Below are 21,213 nucleotides of genomic sequence, written 5' to 3'. Positions count from 1 at the left end.
ACCAAATTTCATTTCATACCTGAAGTAAACAGTGGAAGACAATGGTATCGTAAACCACGTGACGGCAGATATTTTTCTCTGTTTGTATTCTTACCTTGTTTGTGCTGCATCAATAACGACTTCGATGTTGGTAAGTCACTGAATACTGGCACATTTGAGGACTGAAACGTCAAACATTCTAGGCGCCATTTTGTCGGTGCTGTTGGTCCTCGATATTTAATTATTTAACTGATAATATTAGTGGTAACAACACACAGACGTCTTGTATTTAAGTGTAACAAAGTTTTTGTTGCTGTGGTCTTTTTAATTATAAGGCTGTCCTAATACAGCACTCCAGGGAAGTCTCCTGGTAGCAACACCCTCCTAAACAAGTATACAGATTTGTATGTTCAGTAAACTATATAAAGAAGTACTTACGTCATATCCCAGCACAGGAGCGCCTTGAAGAACTATAGCGCAGGTGTAGACCTGTTCCAAATGCCAAATCATGAAGAAAACGCTTCAAACATTCAAATGGCTCTGAGCACCATGGGACTTAACTTCTGAGGTCATCAGTCCCCTAGAACTTAGAACTACTTAAACCTAACTAACCTAAGGACATCACACACATCAATGCCCGAGGCAGGATTCGAACCTGCGACCGTAGCGCTCGCGTGGTTCCAGACTGTAGCGCTTAGAACCGCTCGGCCACTCCGGACGGCGTTCGAACATTCATTAGTAGATGGCTCATATAGAAGAAAGGTAAGCGAGACCGTCGTTCTCCAAATTTTACGCAAGATCGTTGAGTCAGCTAAAGCTATGTACCCGTTCCATGTAATGCATAAAAGAGACTTCTTTGATTTTGATGTTGCTGAAACGTTGTTGACAAAGCAGGTGTGTGAGATCTCCAAGTGCAGCATGATCAGAGTGTCTCATACTCTTCCATCTCAGATAGATACTAAAAACACTCACTTTGAAACAGAAGAATAGAGAAATGTGAATGTACTGAAAAGACGAAAGACCAATACTGATGTATTCTATGCCGTACTTCATCCAAAAGGCCAGCCATGTTTATCAGTTGCAAGACAGAAAGACCTGTTCACGATGTTACCATATTTTCCTCAACAGTAGATGGGCATCTGATCCTCAGAATGAAGTTGTGTAAGGAACAGTAGCCAGTAGTGAAAGATCTCTTTTCTTGAATTAATTTTTTGTTAATATCTTGTAAAAAAAATTAAAATGTATGAGAAATAATTTTAATTGATTACTGTCGCAGTAGTTAAGATATTGACAAACTGCCTATGGGCTGAAGAAACTGAAAGTTGCACCAAACGACATCCTGGTCAGCTCTGATGTCGTTTCTTTGTTTACGAAAGTGCCACTCAGTGACGCTCTGGAGCACATCGGTTTAATTTTCCCGCAAGACATCACGAATCTCCTCCATTCAGGTCTCACCACGAGCTATTCCACGTGGAATGGTTATTTCTACGATCAGCTGGAAGGCGTCGCCATCCTCTTAGTCCAGTGGTGGCCAACGTCTTCATGGAACACTTCGAAGCACGGGCACTGCACTTGGCGACTTGCAAACCTAAGGTGTGGTACAGGTACGTCGATGATACTTTCACTGCATGGAGCCATGGTTAAGAACGGCTCGGTGACTTCCTAAATCACTTGGACAGCCTCCATGCCAACATAAAATTTACCATGGAAGTAGAAAAGGACAAAAAACTGCCATTTCTAGATGTGCTGGTCACAAGGGGTGGCGAAAACCTGGGACACAGCGTGTATCGAAAACCGACAGACACGGGCCGATACCTGCACAAACTACCAAATCACCATCCGAGCCAGAAAAGAGGCATGGTTAATACGCTCGTAACGCGAGCAGGACGAATATGTGAGCCGCAGCACCTCAGACGCGAATTGCAACACCTGGAAAGTGTTCTCGGGCGCAATGGGTACTCCACAAATTATATTAGGAGTGTGACAGAGCAAAAAATTCGGCGAAGTAAGGAATCAGAAAAAGAAATGTCGGCTACGGCCTTTCTGCCATACATTCCCAGAGTGACGGACAGAATCGGCCGTATATTGCGCAAACACGGCTAAAGACCATTTTCAAACCAACAAGGAAGATCAAAGAGTGTCTTAGATCGGCAAAGGAGAAAAGGGACCCACTTGCAATGTCGAGAATATACCGTACACCATGCACATGTGGAAAAGTTTATGTCGGAATAACTGGACGATAAATCAACACCAGGATCAAAGAACATGAAATCGTCCGTGGCAGAGCACGCACTGAGTGAGACCGACCACGTAATAAAATTCGCCGACACGGAAGTTCTACTGAGCGAGGTGGGGCAGTGGTTAGCACACTGGACTCGCATTCGGGAGGACGACGGTTCAATCCCGCGGCCGGCCATCCTTATTTAGGTTTTCCGTGATTTCCCTAAATCGCTGCAGCCAAATGCCGGGATGGTTCTTTTGACAGGGTCGGCCGATTTCCTTCCCCGTACTTCCCTAATACGATGAGACCGATGACCTCGCTGTTTGGTCTCCTTCCCCAAAACAAGCCCTCAACGGAAGTTCTGGCTGTAGAGAAGCACTATCACACCCGATTGTTCAGAGAAGCTGTAGAAATACATAAACACGCGAACAGCTTCTCCAGCGTACTGCAGCGAACGACCGTCGCAGGTAGCAAGAGGAGAACCGCACCGGAAATGACCGCGGAGAAGCCCTCGGACGTTGGCGCGTCAGGTACAAATGGTGTGCGGCTGCGACCTCGGCTGCTGACACTTATTCGACCCCTGATAACGTACGCAGCTCCCGTCTGGGGATACGCTGCGCCTACACACCTGCGCCGTCTGCAACTCATACAAAACAAAGTACTCAAAATCATAAGCAATGCTCCACGATACACACTCATCGCGGACATTCACCGGGAATACCGAGTTGAGGCTCTCACGGAGGTAATCCACAAACTCACCACAAGACTATACAGAAACTCCAGACATTCGCAGAACCCGTTTATTCTGAATCTGGGGAACTACGACCACAACCATAGATGGATACGTAACAGTCCAAAAGACATACTTGTAAGGATCTAACATCTATGGCCAAGCACACGCAAACACAACGGTACAGGTAAGCCCCTGTTAATCAGACGCCATTACTGGATATCCAGCTGGATTACACTGCCGAATAACTGGCACCACGCAGGGAAGCCGTACCGTACACCGCATGCAGACAAGCTCCACACATCCCCCACACAGTGAGATGATCTATGGCCGATCTCCCACTACTGTATAACGATCTTGATTGCTGCAGTAACTGGGATACATCGCCATCGCTTGCCACGGTAATGATGCATGATACCCATACTGACAAATCCAACCTTGCATGAACTATCGCACCTAGTAAGCCACTACTGATCTTACTACCCATCCCACTGTCGCAGAGGTTTTTTCCCATTGCACGAGCCTTGGCACTTTTTTCCCTCTGCTCTTGAAATCGCTACCCTCACTCGCGTTTCGTCCACTATCTGTCACCTGATGGATCGTGTGATTGCGTAGTCTTACCCAGACGCACGGATAACATCACAGCCCAGCATCCTGTGATCCACTTACTAGATAACTAACATGTTGACGGAGGTGACAGTAGAACTTTTGGTTTGGCCACCACGTTGGTGCGCGCGTAGAGGCCCTCCCCCCCTCTCTCTCTATTCGTTTAGTCGGTTCCGACTCTTCGTGACCCCATGAACCAAATCACGCCACTTTTTCCTGTCTTGCACTTTCTCCCGTAGACCTTCCAGGTTGTAACACAATGCTTCTGTGATGCCATCGATCCATCTCATCCTCTGACGTCCTCTTCTTCTAGTTCCTTCAATCTTCCCCAGCATTAATGTTTTTTCCAGCGAGGCATGCCTTCGCATTGTGTGTCCAAAGTAGGTCAGCTTTTGTTTTAAGATTAGACCTTCCAGGGAGAAATCTGGTTTAATTTGTTCCAATATTGATCTGTTGGTTCTCTTTGCCGCCCATGGAACTCTAAGAAGTTTCCTCCAACACCACAATTCGAAGGAGTCAATTCTTCACCGTTCAGCCTTTCTAATGGTCCAGGTCTCACATCCATACATCACAACTGGAAAGGCCATAGCCCTGACAATACGGATCTTTGTTGCTAGTGTTATATCTCTGGACCTTATAACCTTGTCAAGGTTTGACATCGCCTGTCTACTGGGCCCCATCTCCATCAAAAAAAAAAAAAAAAAAAAAAAAAAAAAAAAAAAAAAAAAAAAAAAAAAAAAAAAAGCGGCTGCAGGCTGCAGTTCACCACGGGCAGTGGAGGGTGAAGCTTTGACAATGCCAGCCACTCGTGGTGGCGAAACGTCAGTAAAAAATCATCACATGAACGTCGGCCGAAGAACCCGAGACAGAAGCCAATAAGCAGTTTGTCAATAAGTGGCCACGAACGCCTTAACAATTTTGTAGTTAAAATATTACCACAGTATTTCTGTACTAGTGTTACCACAAATAAAACGTTAGCGCCTCTGTATTAATGACTCTTCAAAGGTTCAAATGGCTCTGAGCACTATGGGACTTAACATCTTAGGTCATCAGTCCCCTACAACTTTACTTAAACCTAACCAACGTAAGGACATCACACACATCCATGCCCGAGGCAGGATTCGAACCTGCGACCGTAGCGGTCGCGCGGTTGCAGACTGAAGCGCCTAGAACCGCTCGGCCACCATCGGTCGGTTGACACTTGAAAGAAAAACTTTCTTATTGCCGGTGAGAATCAGTCAGTTTCCTTGTGTGGCACTTACAACATTCTTAATGACCCATTTATCTTATAATTTGTCTGATAGTTTTTTGCAGTGATGTGCTGAGTTGCATAATTCTGTGGTATCAGATTATATGTTCAATATTTTGGTTAAAAATAAGTTATGTAAAAGAAAGAGGTTCACGGATTTTTGATTCTCCGAACAAATGTGAGGGTTTGACATTTCTACTCATCATTTGTTCCTTGGTTCTAGTTGACCCCCATCCGTCACAGAGTTTCAGTGACGTGGAGGGAATCAGTTATTGAAACGTGTAATTCGCTGCACGTGCGTGGCATTTACGGCCCTGTAGCAGAAGGTAACCAGCAGTGGGGTGACGATTGGCGACTGATTGTCGCTGGCATGCGAATGTAGTGGGTTGCGAGGAGGGGAGGCGGGGGAGAAGCGTGGGAGAGGGGGGGCGGAGTGACAAAGACCTTGGCTGTGAGGCGATTACTGCGCCTCGCCTGGTGGACGTTACGAGTACCACAGCAGAGCAGGATAGTCCGCGAGGGAGGCGAGTACCGCGGGCGTCAACACTCCACTGCCGCCGCTACTGTGTGCTCCTGTGGGGACCAAACAACCAGCAGGCTACGTCGTCTTTACAGGTACCTCAGCACCGACCTCTCATACTACTGTCAGAAGCGAAATTGAAAAAGTCCGTGTTTCTTTACCTGACATTCGGCAAACTATTTTCGAATCGAGATAGGAATTAAAAAAAAAAGGACTGTGAATGAGATGTAGGCTTGTGGTTTGTATTAAGTTTTTAGGCATCGAAAGAGATGCTGGAGAAATTCAAGAAGTTGGGCCCCGAGCTGGATTGAAGAATTTTATGGGACCATTGCTTTTCACAATATATACATAGATGACCTAGTAGATAGTGTCGGAAGTTCCATGCGGCTTTTTGCGGATGATACTGTAGTATATACAGAAGTTGCAGCATTAGAAAATTGCAGTGAAATGCAGGAAGATCTGCAGCGGATAGGCACTTGGTGCAGGGAGTGGTAACTTACCCTTAACATAGACAAATGTAATGTATTGCGAATAAATATAAAGAAGGATCCTTTATTGTATGATTACATGATAGCGGAACAAACACTGGTAGCAGTTACTTCTGTAAAATATCTGGGAGTATGCGTGCGAAATGATTTGAAGTGGAATGATAATATACATTTAATTGTTGGTAAGGCGGGTGCCAGGTTGAGATTCATTGGGAGAGTCCTTAGAAAATGTAGTCCATCAGCAAAGCAGGTGGCTTACAAACCACTCGTTCGAGCTATACTTGAGATTGCTCATCAGTGTGGGATGCGTATCAGGTCGGGTTGAGGAGATAGAGAAGATCCGAGGAAGAGCGGCGCGTTTGGTCACAGGGTTATTTGGTAAGCGTGATAGGGTTACGGAGATGTTTAGCAAACTCAAGTGGCAGACTCTGCAAGAGAGGCGCTCTGCTTCGCGGTGTAGCTTGCCCTTCAGGTTTCGAGAGGGTGCGTTTCTGGATGAGGTATCGAGTATATTGCTTCCCCCTACTTATACCTCCCGAGGAGATCACGAATGTAAAATTAGAGAGATTCGTGCGCGCACGGAGGCTTTCCGGCAGTCGCTCTTCCCGCGAACCATACGCGACTGGATATCTTCACCCTCAATGCTGCCCGTGACGCTTGTGGAAGTCGCGCAGTGGGTGAGTCTCTAAGGCACTCGCGCCACCTCGCATCCTTGTGCCTGTGGTGCTTTTGCCCTGGCTGTGTCTTGTTCGGTCGACACAGCAGTTACCTCTGCTAATGCGTAGTGTGCATTCAGGCAATAAATCGTTTTAACGTACCCTCGTATGCATCCTGGTAATTACAGGGGATAGGCAAAATAATGTGAACTGCGGTAGTAATGGGACTGTTGCGTTTGGCGGTCAACAACGGAGGTAAGGCACATGTTGCGTTGTACTGTTCGTGTTCAGTATGGACTAGGCATTGGCGCAGGTTGTTTACGAGTAGTGCACACTTCGTATTTGCATTCAGAGGCCGAGGTCGACGTGCAATGAAGGACCTAACAGAGTTCGAAAGAGGGCAAATTGTGGGGGCCCGATTAGCTGTAGCATCAGTAACGAAGACAGCCAACTTATTGAATGTTTCATGAGCAAGTGTTTCAACAGTCATGACAGCCAACACAAAACATGAAAGACATCATCGTGCGAAGTTAATAGTGGGCACAAATCGAAACTAAATGACAGACCATCGTATGCTAATACGAATTGTGTCGAAACAACACAAAATACGACAGCTAAAGTGACTGGAGAGCTCAACAGCCATCTTCGAGACTCCGTAATGATCGATACTATTCGCCGAGAACTTCATAAAGCGAATATTCATGGACAAGCTGCTATACCGAAACCATTAGTGATGACAACCACTGCAAAGAAGCGTAAAACATGGTGTCAGGAGCATAAATCCTGGACGGATGATCAGTGGAAACATATCATATGGTCCGACTAGCTAATGTTCTCGTCATTTCCGACATCGGGTCCGGTTTACGTCTGGAGAACACCAAAAGAGCTCTACAGTCCTGATTGCTTGATTCAATCGGTTAAATGTGGAGGTGGAAGTGTGATGATCTGGGCAGCCATATCATGTTATTGTGCATCATTACTCTCAAAGGCCGTGTTACAGCCAACGATTATGTGAACATTTGAGGTGATCAGGTGCGCCCAATGATTCAACTTTTGTTCCCCAAAAATGATGCCATATTTCAGGACGATAATGCACCCATCCACACAGCCAGGCCAGTACAATCGTGGTATGAGGAGCGTGCAACTGAACTGCAGCGTCTTCCCCAGCCAGGACAGTTCGTGGACTTGAACACTATGGAACCCTTGTGTGTGGTATTGGGCCGGCCGTGGTGGCCGAGCGGTTCTAGGCGCTACAGTCTGGAACCGCGCGACCGCAACGGTCGCAGGTTCTAATCCTGGATGTGTGTGATGTCCTTAGGTTAGTTAGGTTTAAGTAGTTCTAAGTTCTAAGGGACTGATGAATTCAGAAGTTAAGTCCCATAGTGCTCAGAGCCATTTGAACCATTTTTTTTGGTTGTATTGGAGCACAGACTGCGGAGCAGATTTCTGCCTCCCTCGTCACGACAGGAGTTAGAAGAGGTTCTGCTAGAAGAGTGGCATAACATTCCACTGGGACTACACAATCATTATAGGCCAGTATTCCAAGAAGAATCGTAGCTGTATTACAGGCAAACGGGGGTCCAAACTCTTATTAATAAATCATTCCCAAGTAAGTACAGATGTTCACATTATTTTGCCTGTCACCTGTACATTCGATGGAATCACTTATTTTTTACATCAAAGGAGAATACAGAAGTTCCATTTTTCGGAAAATGACTGCTACAAATGAAGTTATGTTTCGAAGATGTCAGCTGTTCTCTGTGTTCAGTTTGCACCCGTTTCTGTAGAAATTCTGGGCACCACAGCGAAATTCTGAAAGGATTTTATATTTTGTAGTAGCATTATTTGTTTTTCTCTAAGATGGGTTCAGAATGGTTCAAATGGCTCTGAGCACTATGGGACTTAATATTTTAGGTGATCAGTCCCCTTGAACTTAGAACTACTTAAACCTAACTAACCTAAGGACATCATGCACATCAATGCCCGAGGCAGGATTCGAACCTGCGACCGTAGCAGTCCCGCTGTTCCGGACGGAAGCTCCTAGAACCGCACGGCCAGCGCGGCCGGCTTTTTCTCGAAGACCATTTTCTTTTTATAATGCGCGATACGTAACTAAACTATGGGACTGAGCGCCACTCCCTGTCATTCAGCGAGTACTGTATCTGTATGCGACAACACTCTTGACCATTGTGGCTCAGAATATAAGAAAATGAATCACTTGAGAATCACAAGCACTAACACTACTAACAGTTCCGAAATGCCCCTCGTCGATACAGAGAACGTCATGGTTTTCCTTGCAAAGCTGTAATATGTTCGTATATGAGGTTTATTCAAAAAGTAAGACCAGGTTGGTCGCAAGATGAAAACCACTGAGAAAATCAAAAATGGCTTTTCTCCAACAGTTAGCCACACCTTCCAGCTACTTTTCTATAATGTTACCGCTCCAACTTAGACATTTGTTGTAGCGTTGTGGCAACATTCCAATACTGTCGTCATAGAAGACAGCCACCTGTGATTTCCACCAATGCTCTGCTTTGGTCTACAGCTCATTGACTGCCAGAATGTTGTTTTCAAATCCAGCGGTTTATGTAAGCAGAGATGAAACTCAGTGGGAGCCAATTACGCGCTGTGTTGTGGGTCATCACACATTTACCATCGAAAAGGCTGCAGGAGAATCTTCGTTACCCATGCAGTGTGTGACACGAAGTGTTATGAAGAAGGAACCGCATGACAGTTGTGTTATGTGGGCTGCATGAAATCAGGCAAAATCTCTCACCAGGTCTTAATACTTGGCTGGAGGCGCTGTTTCCCAAGCATCGTTACGTGCTCGCTGTGCGCTCCAAATGGAAAAGAGCGACGCGACGCGTTCGATGGGCATATTAAATATGCTGCCCAAGACATCTGTGCAAAGCTTCATCAGATTTACTTCCCAAATAGCCCTTTAGTACCAATGTCGATACGAACGACTGACTGCCGGCATGCTGCCAGCATTTTGTGTCGATGTCTGCGATGCTAGTGGCGCTCGTTGATACATAAACTGTGAATTTGTCTGTAGTCTCGCAGCGTCGACACTATATTTCCATGCAGCTCTGAGGTTGCAGTGTCTGGCTTGGTTAAAGTTATTATTCCACCTCCCCTCCTTGATGACGGAGTCCCAGTAGGCTGATGAATTGGTAACGTCTTGGTCCACTTGGACTGGTAATTTCTTGGCGCTTTTGGACTTGCACTTATCACTACTGCTGCTGTCATGGAATCTGTTGATTGTTGCCAATGAGTGATTGTTTTTATTTACCAGGGACGTGACAGAAGATATTTCGCGAGTGACGTCAGTATGGGACTGTGACATCCCGTTAAACTAATTTACTTCAGAGACTTCAAAACTCACCGTGAGTTCACTAAGTGCCAACCATTTAATACTGGGTGGCAAGTGGAACCTCGCAAGCCAAACAAATGAACCTCATTTAAAACCGATAAGATGAAGTATTTCAGACCAGGGCAAGAATACTTACCAAATACCACCTGCGACAACTGTGGTTTTCTGGTGAACATATGATGCGTTTACTCAGTTATGTTGTTTAGGACCCACCTATTAGTCGATCACAACATTATTGCACCTGGAGAGGAGGGTACTTCGATTGGCTTACCGTGAGCTTTTATCGTAATATTTCACTAGGACACGTTGAACCAGTTGCTACCATATACACAGCCGTCCTGAAGGCAACCGCAATGTGATACGTTTCTCTTAGTCACCACTGTACTTGTTTACTCTAACATCACCGCGTGAATCTGACAACGGCCACGGGAGAAGAAGTGCAATAATATTGTGGTCAGGTAAGAAGTGTCAATGCGAAAGTTAAACAAACACTTTTGTATGTCATTCCGCCTGCCTGTCCACTGGAAAGTCTAGTCTTCGGTAAGACAAGATTACGGTACCAACCCAACTTTTAGAATAAACAGCACGTAACTGTTCTCTAACATCGGACATAATCCCTGCGTATGACTTCTTCGAGGCTTCACCTCGACTTCAACGGAATCATACGGAAAACACATATGTGTCGTATGCAGAAAGGTGTGTAAGAATAGTACTTCCATATACACTGTACAGCCAGAACATTATGACCATCATCCTACTAACGATATAAAACCGTCCAGGCGATAGCAGCGTGACCTGGCGGGGGACAGTTTGGTTTCCAGAAGGGTTTTTCAACGAAAAATGCTATATATACTTTCACTAATGAAATATTAAATGCTCTGAGTAACCGGAAGTCACCCGTTGGGACTTTTTGTGATCTATCAAAGGCTTTTGTTTGTGTAAATCATGGAATACTTCTAGATAAGCTCAAGTACTGTAGTATGAATGAGACAGTGCTCAAATGGTTTAAATCATACCTAACTGGAAGAGTGCAGAAAGCTGAAATGAACAGTTCACATAATATTCAAAAAACTGGTGATTTCTCAAACTGGGGAACAATCAAGAATGGGGTGCCGCAAGGTTCGGTCTTGGGTCCTCTGCTATTCTTAATATATATTAATGACTTGCCATTCTATATTCACGAAGATGCAAAGCTGGTACTTTTTGCCGATGATATAAGTATAGCTATCACACCCGACAGACAAGAATTAACTGGTGAAATTGTAAACGATGTTTTTCAGAAAATCATTAAGTGGTTCTCTACAAATGGGCTCTCATTAAACTTTGACAAAACACAGTACATACAGTTCCACACAGTAAATGGAATGACCCCATTAATAAATATAGACTTCGATCAGAAATCGGTAGCTAAGGTAGAATATTCAAAATTTCTAGGTGTATGCATTGATGAGGGGTTGAACTGGAAAAAGCACACTGAGGATCTGCTGAAACGTTTGAGTTCAGCTACTTATGCTATTAGGGTCATTGCTAATTTTGGCGATATACATCTGAGTAAATTAGCTTACCACGCCTATTTTCATTCTCTGCTTTCGTATGGCATCGTATTCTGGGGTAACTCATCATTGAGTAAAAGAGTGTTCATTGCACAAAAGCGTGTAATCAGAATAATTGCTGGAGCTCATCCAAGATCATCCTGCAGACACTTATTTAAAGACCTAGAAATCTTCATTGTAGCCTCACAATATATATATATATTCACTTATCAAATTTGTTATTAACAATCCGAATTCAAAAGTAATAGCAATGTACATGGCTACAGCACTAGGAGAAAGGATGATCTTCACTACTCAAGGTTAAATCTAACTTTGGCTCAGAAGGGGGTAAATTATGCTGCCACAAAAGTCTTTGGTCACTTACCTAATAGCATCAAAAGTCTGACAGATAGCCATATAGCATTTAAAAGGAAATTAAAAGAATTTCTCAATGGCAACTCCTTCTACTCGTTAGATGAATTTTTGGATATAGTAAGTGGGTAATTTCCCAACCTAAAAAAAAAAAAGAAATTAAAAATATTGAGTGTCATGTAATATTTTGCCTAATGTAATAGCGTGTATAGACACCTTTTATTAACCTGGCACTTTCCACATCATTACGAAGTATCGTATTCATGATCTATGAAACAAGTACTAATCTAATCTAATCTAATGACTGCTTGGAACACGTACGGTGCGTGTAGCATCAGTGGGCAAGCTGTTCGTTTGTAGAATGGGGAAGGCGTGCGAAGTATCTGAGTTCGACCGAGGGCAGATCGTGATGGCTCGGAGACTCGCCACAACCATTTCGGTAACCACACGACTTGCCGGGTGTTCGAGGAGTGCTGTGTTAGGTGCCTTCAACACGTGGCGAAACCAATGTGAAACTACGTTCAGACGTCGTGGGGATGGGCGGCCACACCTCATAACAGATGTCGGACGTCGTAGGCTGGCCAGACGGGTAAAACGGGACAGGTGGCGAACTGAGTCGGAACTAACATCAGATTTTAATGCCGGGTAGAGTACAAGTATGTCTATACACACAATGTGCCAAACACTCCCAACTATGGGCCCCCACAGTCGATGACCCATGCATATGGCAATATTAACACCACGACAACGGCAATTACGACTGAAATGGGTACGTGACCATCGACAACGCAAGTTGACACAGTGGCAGAGCGTTGCAGTGTCTGACGAATCCCGATAACTTCCTCTCCATGCCGATGGGAGGGCGCGAATCCGTCGTCTTCCAGGGGAACAGCTCCTTGACACCTGTACTGCGGGACAGAGCTAAGATGGCGGCGGCTGCATTGTCCTCTGGGAAACATACACGTGGGAATCAATGGGTCCAGTGGACCATGACGGCCAAAGAATATCGTGCACTGGTTACAGAGCACATACATCTTTTCATGACGATCATTTTTCAACAAGATAATGTGCCATGTTGCAAATACAGGAGTGTGACGGAGAGGTTCGAGGAACACGGTGGCGTGTTTTAGTCGGGCTCACCAACCCGCCAGATCTGAACCCGATCGAACACGTCTGGGATGTGATTGAAATTGGCGTCAGTGCTCATCGCTACCTTCCCCGGAATCTAAGGGAATTAGGTGACTTGTATGTGCAGATGTGGTGCCGGCTCCCTCCAGCGACCTAGCAAGGCTTCGTTGCTTCCATGCCACGACACGTCGCCGCCGGTAGAGATACCGCCTATTCGACAGATGGTCATAATGCTCTGTCTGATCAGTGTATTCCGAAAGAAGTATTTGCTAACATGTTCCAAGAGATTTATGACCGTTACAATAACTACAGACTATAAAAACTGAACATGTGTTTTATGTGTATGCTTTCCACTTTTTTGTCTTACCAGTAACTGAAATACCTCGATACAAGTTGTATGTTAGGTATTTAAGCGCAATTCGTGACACACAGTACCTCGAGTGGAAGGACAAGTAATTTCAAAACTGGTTTCGACGCGCTGTTCTGAGCTCACGTTGTATCTTATCGCTCATATGATTCTGCAGGAAGGCGGCGCTGTGTAAAAGCCTTCGGACGAACAGCGAAATTTCTTTTTGTTTCGTGTCTGTGCGAATAATGTACAGTGCGTATCCATAGTATTTTTCTCGATTACGTCACTGTTGTTGAAAGGAGCACACGACTTACAGTAAAATATGTTCGTCATCTCCATGTTTTTTCTCTTCACTGTGTGGAGAAGAGAGAGATCAATAGCTGTTCGGGGTGGCCTAGCGGTTCTAGGCGCTACAGTCTGGAACCGCGCGACCGCTACGGTCACAGGTTCGAATCGTGCCTCGGGCATGGATGTGTGTGATATCCTTAGGTTAGTTAGGTTTAAGTAGTTCTAAGTTCTAGGGGACTGATTACCTTAGAAGTTAAGTCCCATAGTGCTCAGAGGCATGTGAACCAGAGCGATCAATAGGTCCACGCTGAAGGGCACACGCGTGTGTCCCATTCAATAGAAGTGAGTAAGTCCATCAGAAGGTAACCAGAAACTACGTACGTTATACCGTCTGCCGGCTAGAGATGGCAACATCATATCGATATATAGGAAATATCGATATTCTGTAGAGAAAGAATCCACTTTCTTACATTGATAGTGTCGAGGGGAAGAAATACAGGTGGAGGAGGGTAGAATTAATCATCTCGTGTCGACGTCGAAGTAAATAAAGGCGAAGGGCACGTACTAGTCAGCGGGCAGTGAAAAGCTGTAACCTGGTTGGTCAGAATCTATCCTCAACGTCATTAATAGAATGGTTCAAATGACTCTGAGCACTATGGGACTTAACATCTGGGGTCATAAGTTCCCTAGACCTAGAACTCCTTAAACCTAACTAACGTAAGGACATCACACACACCCTTGCCTGAGGTAGGATTGGAACCTGCGACCGTGGCAGCAGCGCGGTTCGGGACTGAAGCGCCTAGAACAGCTCGGCCACAGCAACTAAAGCAACTAAAACGAAAGCGTAGATGGCAGCAGGAAAGTGTAGCGGAAGGCCTTGTATGCCCAATGGCTCGTCTGAGGAAAGAAATTTCTTTCCACATAGCCGTGAAAGCCTTTGAACCCGATCCTGCTTACAGACGTGAATAATTAAATCATTTCTCACGTTACGTATGTAGGCACTGGGAGCTTATGACGTCAGCTGTTTGCTGCCCTAAGCTAAAACAGACGGGTGATGTAGGTGAACATGTAAAGCTCTGTTAATGTGCTTTCAGTTAATTTTTTTACCAGCTGACAAACTGGATACTGCATGTGTATTGTTTTTTTTTTTAATTTTCTATTAGAAACGGAAACAAAAATATGAACTGTGTTTGTATTGTAACATCAAAAATATATTCGTGAATACACTTTTGAAGCTGTGAAACAATAGTACAAAGATCCTGTAGAGTTGCTGTTCACTGGGAGTCGCTGCTTCGCGTGTCTACAACGCGATTTTGGGAACTCCTGTGTGGCAACGTATCGTCATAGCTACAGAGTCGGACAAAAGTATTCAGACATTGGGAGTAATCAGAGAAGTAAACCTTAAATGTGTTTTTAACTCAAAAGATATATTTTATTCTTTACAAATGTAGACTTCATGTGCCAATACGGACATATGCAGAACAACAAGTAACTAAACACGCCTTATGTGAAAAAAAGAAAGAAAATCTAAATATACAATGGGTGAAAGTATTCAGACACTCAGCAGTCAGTATTTGGCAGTGCATCCCTTTCTCTGTGTTACAGTCCTAGGTCTTTGCGGCATGGAGTAAACAACCTATTTCGTTATATCCGAACCGATATTGATCCATTCTTCTTCTATCAACACACGAAAATGTGCTAAAATGCTCACTTGTCGTTTCTGTAGTCTCGTTCTCAGGTCATTCCAGATGTTTACGATAGGATTGAGGTCCGACCACTGCGGTGGGGTAATGAGGTGATGACGCTTGTTGAATAGGATCCACAATTTGACAATTTCTTCCGTATGCTTAGGATCATTGTCTTGTCGGAAATAAAAGTCACCTCGAAGACCCAACTTCGCAGTACTTTTCGTCAGATTTTGTTTGAGTATATCGAGATAGACAAATTTGTTCACGATGCCTTCAATAAAGACAAGCTCACCACCACCTCTGGAAGACTTGCATCCTCACACCATCACACTGCCACCTCCATGTTTGATGGTTGCTTGCATGTTTTTGAGCTCCAACTCTGTGTTTGCTTGACGCCACACTAAACTGCGGCCATCCACGTGGTTCGAAGTAAATTTGCATTATCACTCCCCAGAATCTTGTCCCAAAAGGTCACATCCTTGCCGACAAACTCTTCTGCAAAAACCATCCGAATTTTTGCATTGCACTTACTGACGAACGGTTTGCGCCTGGGCACTCTAGAATTGTACCCAACACTGTTCAGGTATCTGCGTACTGATTTAACACTAACATCGGTACCAACGCCTTCGGCCAGTTCTGCCGCTATAGCAGCGATCGTTGCCCGCGAGTCGTTTTTCACCGTTCGAACTACGTTCCTCTTGTCTCTATTCCTGAATTTCTGAGGACATCCAGGTCTTGGCCGATTGACGAGACTCTTTTCTTCTTTCTATTTATGGACGATACTAAATCTAGTTTTTCGGCTTCGGTTGACGACATTGCCTATTTCTGCACATGATTTTCCCTCACCGTGCAGCCGCATAATTAGTCTTCGCTCTTGCACTGTCGTTTTCCTACCTTTACGGGACATGGCGCTACGATGGTCTTTTTGGACTCGTCCTGTGCTTTCCTGTAATACGAAACAGCTGCCTTACGTACACTGGCTGCTTGCTGCCGCCGAGTTGTGCCTTCAGACCGCGGTTACCTTGTCAAGCAGGGCAGTGTCTGATTACTTTTGCGACGCGCGAAACACGTACCTGTAATGATAACACGGAACTAATCGTTCCAGGTAAAGGGTATAGTGACATTCGCTTAGCCGACGTCGTTCGAAATATTCCCTGCATTATGGCACATGCGCAGATACACATTCCGTGTATGCATCAGTCAAAATTGAGCGTGAGATAAGCATGTGACCTGTGTCTGAATACTTTCGTCCGCCTCTGTATGTAGACGGCTGTTGTTTTCCCCTTGCAGCTGTTTGCGGTTCGCAGCTTAAAGCTGTCAAAAGCGCTGCTAGGTGTCAGGGATCTGAAAAAAAAAAAATGTTCAAATGTGTGTGAAATCCTATGGGACTTAACTGCTAAGGTCATCAGTCCCTAAGCTTACACACTACTTAACCTAAATTATCCTAAGGACAAACACACACACCCATGCCCCAGGGAGGACTCGAACCTCCACCGGGACCAGCCGCACAGTCCATGACTGCAGCGCCTCAGACCGCTCGGCTAATCCAGAGCGGCTCAGAGATCTCCTTAAGTTGAGTCGACCATAAGTGTCTTCGTAGTAAAGAATAAAACCTCATTCAGTGCTTTTTCACAATTTCATTGTTTATGACGTCATATCTCTTAAACTATCTGTCGTACAATAATATACCTGTTTAGGTAAATACAGAAGTTCTGCAGAGTTTCGTCACAGTCCTCTTCCAAAAAAATTTGGAAATTTGTGATTGGTTCCTATGGGACCAAACTGATGAGGTAATCGGCTTACACGCTACTTAATCTAGCTTAAACTACCTTACGCTAGGGGCAACACATACACCCATGCCCGAGGGAGGACTCGAACCTCCGACGGGGGAACCGCGCGAACCGTGGCAAGGCGTTTTTAGACCGTGTGTCTACCCTCGCACGTAAAATATGGAAAATGTATCCTTGAAATAATAAAAGTACAAATCAAGTGACTTTGTTTTTATTGTCCGTTAGCACGTAATACGCTTCTCTAACAATGACTAATCCAGTTTCGTGTTAACAGTTATGATAGTTTGACATTTTCACATTAATTAACCAAGCAAGCACTGATCACGTGAGCCTTTTCATTTACGTTCTGCTATGAATATGTTTCTCCATGAAAATCCCCTGCACGTCCATCTTTTCAGAAATGGTTGCGGGACTCGGTTGTTTCCTCCAAGAAAATTAGTGATCGATGAAGACGACACTGTTTCAGCCATAAATCTCATAACTAATCGCACACGTTTTTCCGCGAAATAAGCTAATTACTCAAACACTTTTCTCCTACGAACTGACGTGACACTTTCAGCTATTAAGTATACTTTGCAGCAAATTTTTCACACTGTTTATCCCCGGCTCGGCTTCGCGCAACAGATTAGATTGGATTAGATTAGTTTTTCGTTCCATAGATCCGTACTGAGGAGATCCTCGTGGATGTGGAACATGTCACTTTTTTTTAAGCTGAAATAACATTACTAATATTATGAGTATAGACAATATATCATTTTTTTAAGCTGAAATAACAATACTAATAGTATGAGTATATACAATACAACATTTTATAAGCTGTAATAACAATACTAATAGTATGAGTATATACAATACATCATTTTTAAAGCTGAAATAACAATACTAATAGTATGAGTATATACAATACATCATTTGTTTCTATTAAAAAATTCGTCAATGGAGTAGAAGGAGTTGGCCACTAGTAAGTCTTTCAGGCTTCTTTTAAACTGATCTTTATTTATAACTAAATTTTTTATGTTTGCTGGCAAATTTTTGAAGATGAGTGTTCCTGAGTAGTGGACCCCTTTTTGAACTAAAGTAAGTGCTTTTAAGTCCTTGTGCAAATCGTTTTTGTTCCTAGTATTGTATGTTTGAACCGAGCTGTTTGTTGGAAAAGAGATATATTATTTAGGACAAATTTCATTAAGGAGTAAATGTACTGAGAGGCAGTAGTTAGTATACCCAGTTCTTTGAAGAGGTTTCTACAGGACGACCGTGAATTTACTCCACAAATAATACGTATTACACGCTTTTGGACTCTGAAAACTTTTGTTTGACTTGAAGAGTTACCCCAAAATATTATACCATACGACCTTATGGAATGAAAGTAGGCAAAGTATGCAAGCTTTTTCATTTTTATGTCGCCTATGTCTGCTAAAACTCGAATTGCAAATACAAATTTGTTAAGGCGTTTCTGCAGTTCTGTGTTGTGCTCCTCCCAACTGAATTTATTATCAAGTTGTAATCCCAGGAATTTAAGACTGTCAACCTCTTCTATCTGCTCTTCTTCATACTTTATGCATATGCTGGGTGGAAACCTCATACAGGTTCTGAATTGCATGTAGTGAGTGTTTTCGAAGTTTAATGTCAGTGAGTTGGCTTTAAACCATTTATTACTATCCATGAAATATCATTAGCGGATCTTTCTAGAACTACGCTCGACATACTATTTATTGCAATACTTGTGTCATCTGCAACCAAAACGAACTCTGCTTCTGGCAGTGTAGCTGATGAGAGATCATTAATGTACACAAGAAAAAGCAATGGCCCTCAAATGGATCCTTGTGGGACACCACATGTAATTTCTTCCCATTCTGATGAAGACTGATGACTTAATTTACTAGTCCCTTGCACTGACCCTCCTTGTTTCCTGTTAGCGAGGTATGATGTGAACCGTTTTGCAGCGCTGCCCATAACACCATAGAATTCTAATTTATTTAAAAGTATGTTGTGATTCACACAATCAAATGCCTTTGACAAATGACAGGAAATACCTGCTGCTTGTAATTTGAGGTGTAAATAGCCTTCTTAATGTCAGAACCCTTCAGAAATCAAAACTGTTTTCTTGATAATATGTTATTTGTGGTCAGATGGTTGAGAAGCTGCTTGTACATTACTATTCTAAACTTTTTGAGAATGCTGGCAAAAGTGAAATCGGCCTATAGTTTGATGGTATCTCTTTATCCCCTTTCTTGAATAGAGGCTTAACATCTGCATATTTTAGCCAGTCAGGAAATGCCCCAGTTATAATTGATTGGCTACACAAGTAACTTAGAATTACACTAAACTCACAAGAACATGCCTTAATTAACTTTGTTGATATTTCATTGTAACCACTAGAATGCTTTATTTTTAAAGATTTTACTATGGAAGTTATTTCTTTTGGTGAAGTGAGTGACATATTCATGTACCTGAAGCTATTTGTAAAGGCTAGTTTCAGATATTCAAGGGCATTATTTACTGATCCTGACAATCCCATTCTATCAGTAACGGATATAAAGTACTTGTTAAATAGATTTGCCGCACTATGCCCATCGGTTACTAATGTGTCATCTATTCTTAATGCTATTTGCTCCTGTTCCTTTCTGCTTCTACCAGTCTCCTCCTTCACTATATCCCATACTGTTTTTATTTTGTTCCCTGACATTGCTATCTTCTTCTCGTAGTGCATTTGTTTAGATGTCTGAATTACTTTTTTTTAATATTTTACAGTATTCTTTGTATTTAGCTAAATCGTCAGCGTTGGAGCTATTCTTGGTCGACAAATACATTTTCCATTTTGTCTTATAGGAAATCTTTATTCCATGTGTAATCCATGGTTTTATTATAGATTTCTGTTTATTTTGAGTAACTTTTAGAGGAAAACAGTTTTCAAACATGGTACTGACATTGTTCATGAATGTGTTATATTTTTCATTCATGTCATGAGCACTATAAACACGCTTCCAGTTCATATCTTTGAGCAGTTTTCTAAAACCCTCAATTTTTGGTTGATTGACTACTCTCCTGTACTCAGATTTAGCAATCTTGATAATCTGCTTAGAATTTACATCTAAAACAAGGAGCTGCATGTCATGATCTGATAGTCCATTTGTTACAGGTTTTATGATATGATTTTGTTCCTTTGATTTGTCTATAAAAATGTTATCAATGGCTGTCCTTGAGGATTTTGTGATCCTAGTTGGAAAGTTTACAGTGTGAGTTAGATTGAAAGACAACATTACTAACTGCAGTAAATGTTTACTGGAAGATTTCATTAGAAAATCTGTATTAAAGTCACCAGCAATCAAAATTTCTTTCTTTCTTCCTGTTTAATAACCCAAAAGAGCTTCTAGATGATTTATGAATAGATTATAATTTCCTGCAGGTGCTCGGTAGATAGTTACTATTATACAGGATCTGTTATGGAACTCTACTTCTGTTGCACGTGCTTCTAGATGCTGCTCTAAACAGAATTTACTAATGTCAATGTTCTTGAATTTATGGCGGTTTTTAATAAATGTAGCAACTCCTCCTCCATCCATATCTACTCTGCAGAAGTAGGAAGCTAACTTCAATCTTGAAATGTCTAACATATATATACCAGTGGTCACTTGATGTTCAGAGAGGCAGATTGTGTCAATTTGGTTTGCTAGCACCCAACAAAGACTCACTGCACGCATCGAGACGGCGCATCACCAGAGGCGGTGTTGCATTGTTGCCATTATACAGCAGTACAGTGCTCCCTCCATGGAGAAGACGCGCTCAGCTTCGCAAGCTCCAACGATGAGTACGGAGTGCAATATCGATGCGTTGTGACATGAAATTACAACAGAAAAGTAATAACAGATAAAAATAAAACATTTATGAATCTGAAAAAAGTCAAGCAATAAGTTTAAGTAAACGTAATCAACAATACAACAAGAATTAGCTTAATTTTTCAAGGAACTCTTCGACTGAATGGAAAGAGTGACCCATGAGGAAATGCTTCAGTTTTGATTTGAAGGTGCGTGGATTACTGCTAAGATTTTTGAATTCTTGTAGTAGCTTATTGAAAATGGATGCAGCAATATACTGCACACCTTTCTGCTCAAGAGTTAAGGAAGTCCGATCCAAATTCAGGTTTGATTTCTGCCGAGTATAAACTGAGTGAAAGCTGCTTATTCTTGGGAATAAGCTAATATTGGTAACAAGAAATGACAGTAGGGAATATACATATTGAGAGG

The 21,213-nt window shown here is 43.0% G+C and overlaps 1 protein-coding gene across 1 annotated transcript in view; it reads left to right on the top strand.

Moving 5' to 3' along the window:
- Positions 1-5,274: 5,274 nt before the first annotated feature.
- Positions 5,275-21,213, top strand: part of LOC124605711 (proton-coupled amino acid transporter-like protein pathetic) — a 134,532-nt gene continuing 118,593 nt past the window's right edge. The window contains exon 1 of the mRNA XM_047137585.1: positions 5,275-5,400. The gene's annotated coding sequence lies outside the window, so the exon portion shown is untranslated. The remainder of the gene's footprint in view (positions 5,401-21,213) is intronic.

Source organism: Schistocerca americana, chromosome 3 (genome assembly GCF_021461395.2).
Source record: "Schistocerca americana isolate TAMUIC-IGC-003095 chromosome 3, iqSchAmer2.1, whole genome shotgun sequence".
NCBI classification, from domain to species: Eukaryota; Metazoa; Arthropoda; class Insecta; order Orthoptera; family Acrididae; genus Schistocerca; species Schistocerca americana.
Note: the sequence above shows the minus strand (reverse complement) of the source record. Positions and strands in the feature narration are given on the sequence as shown.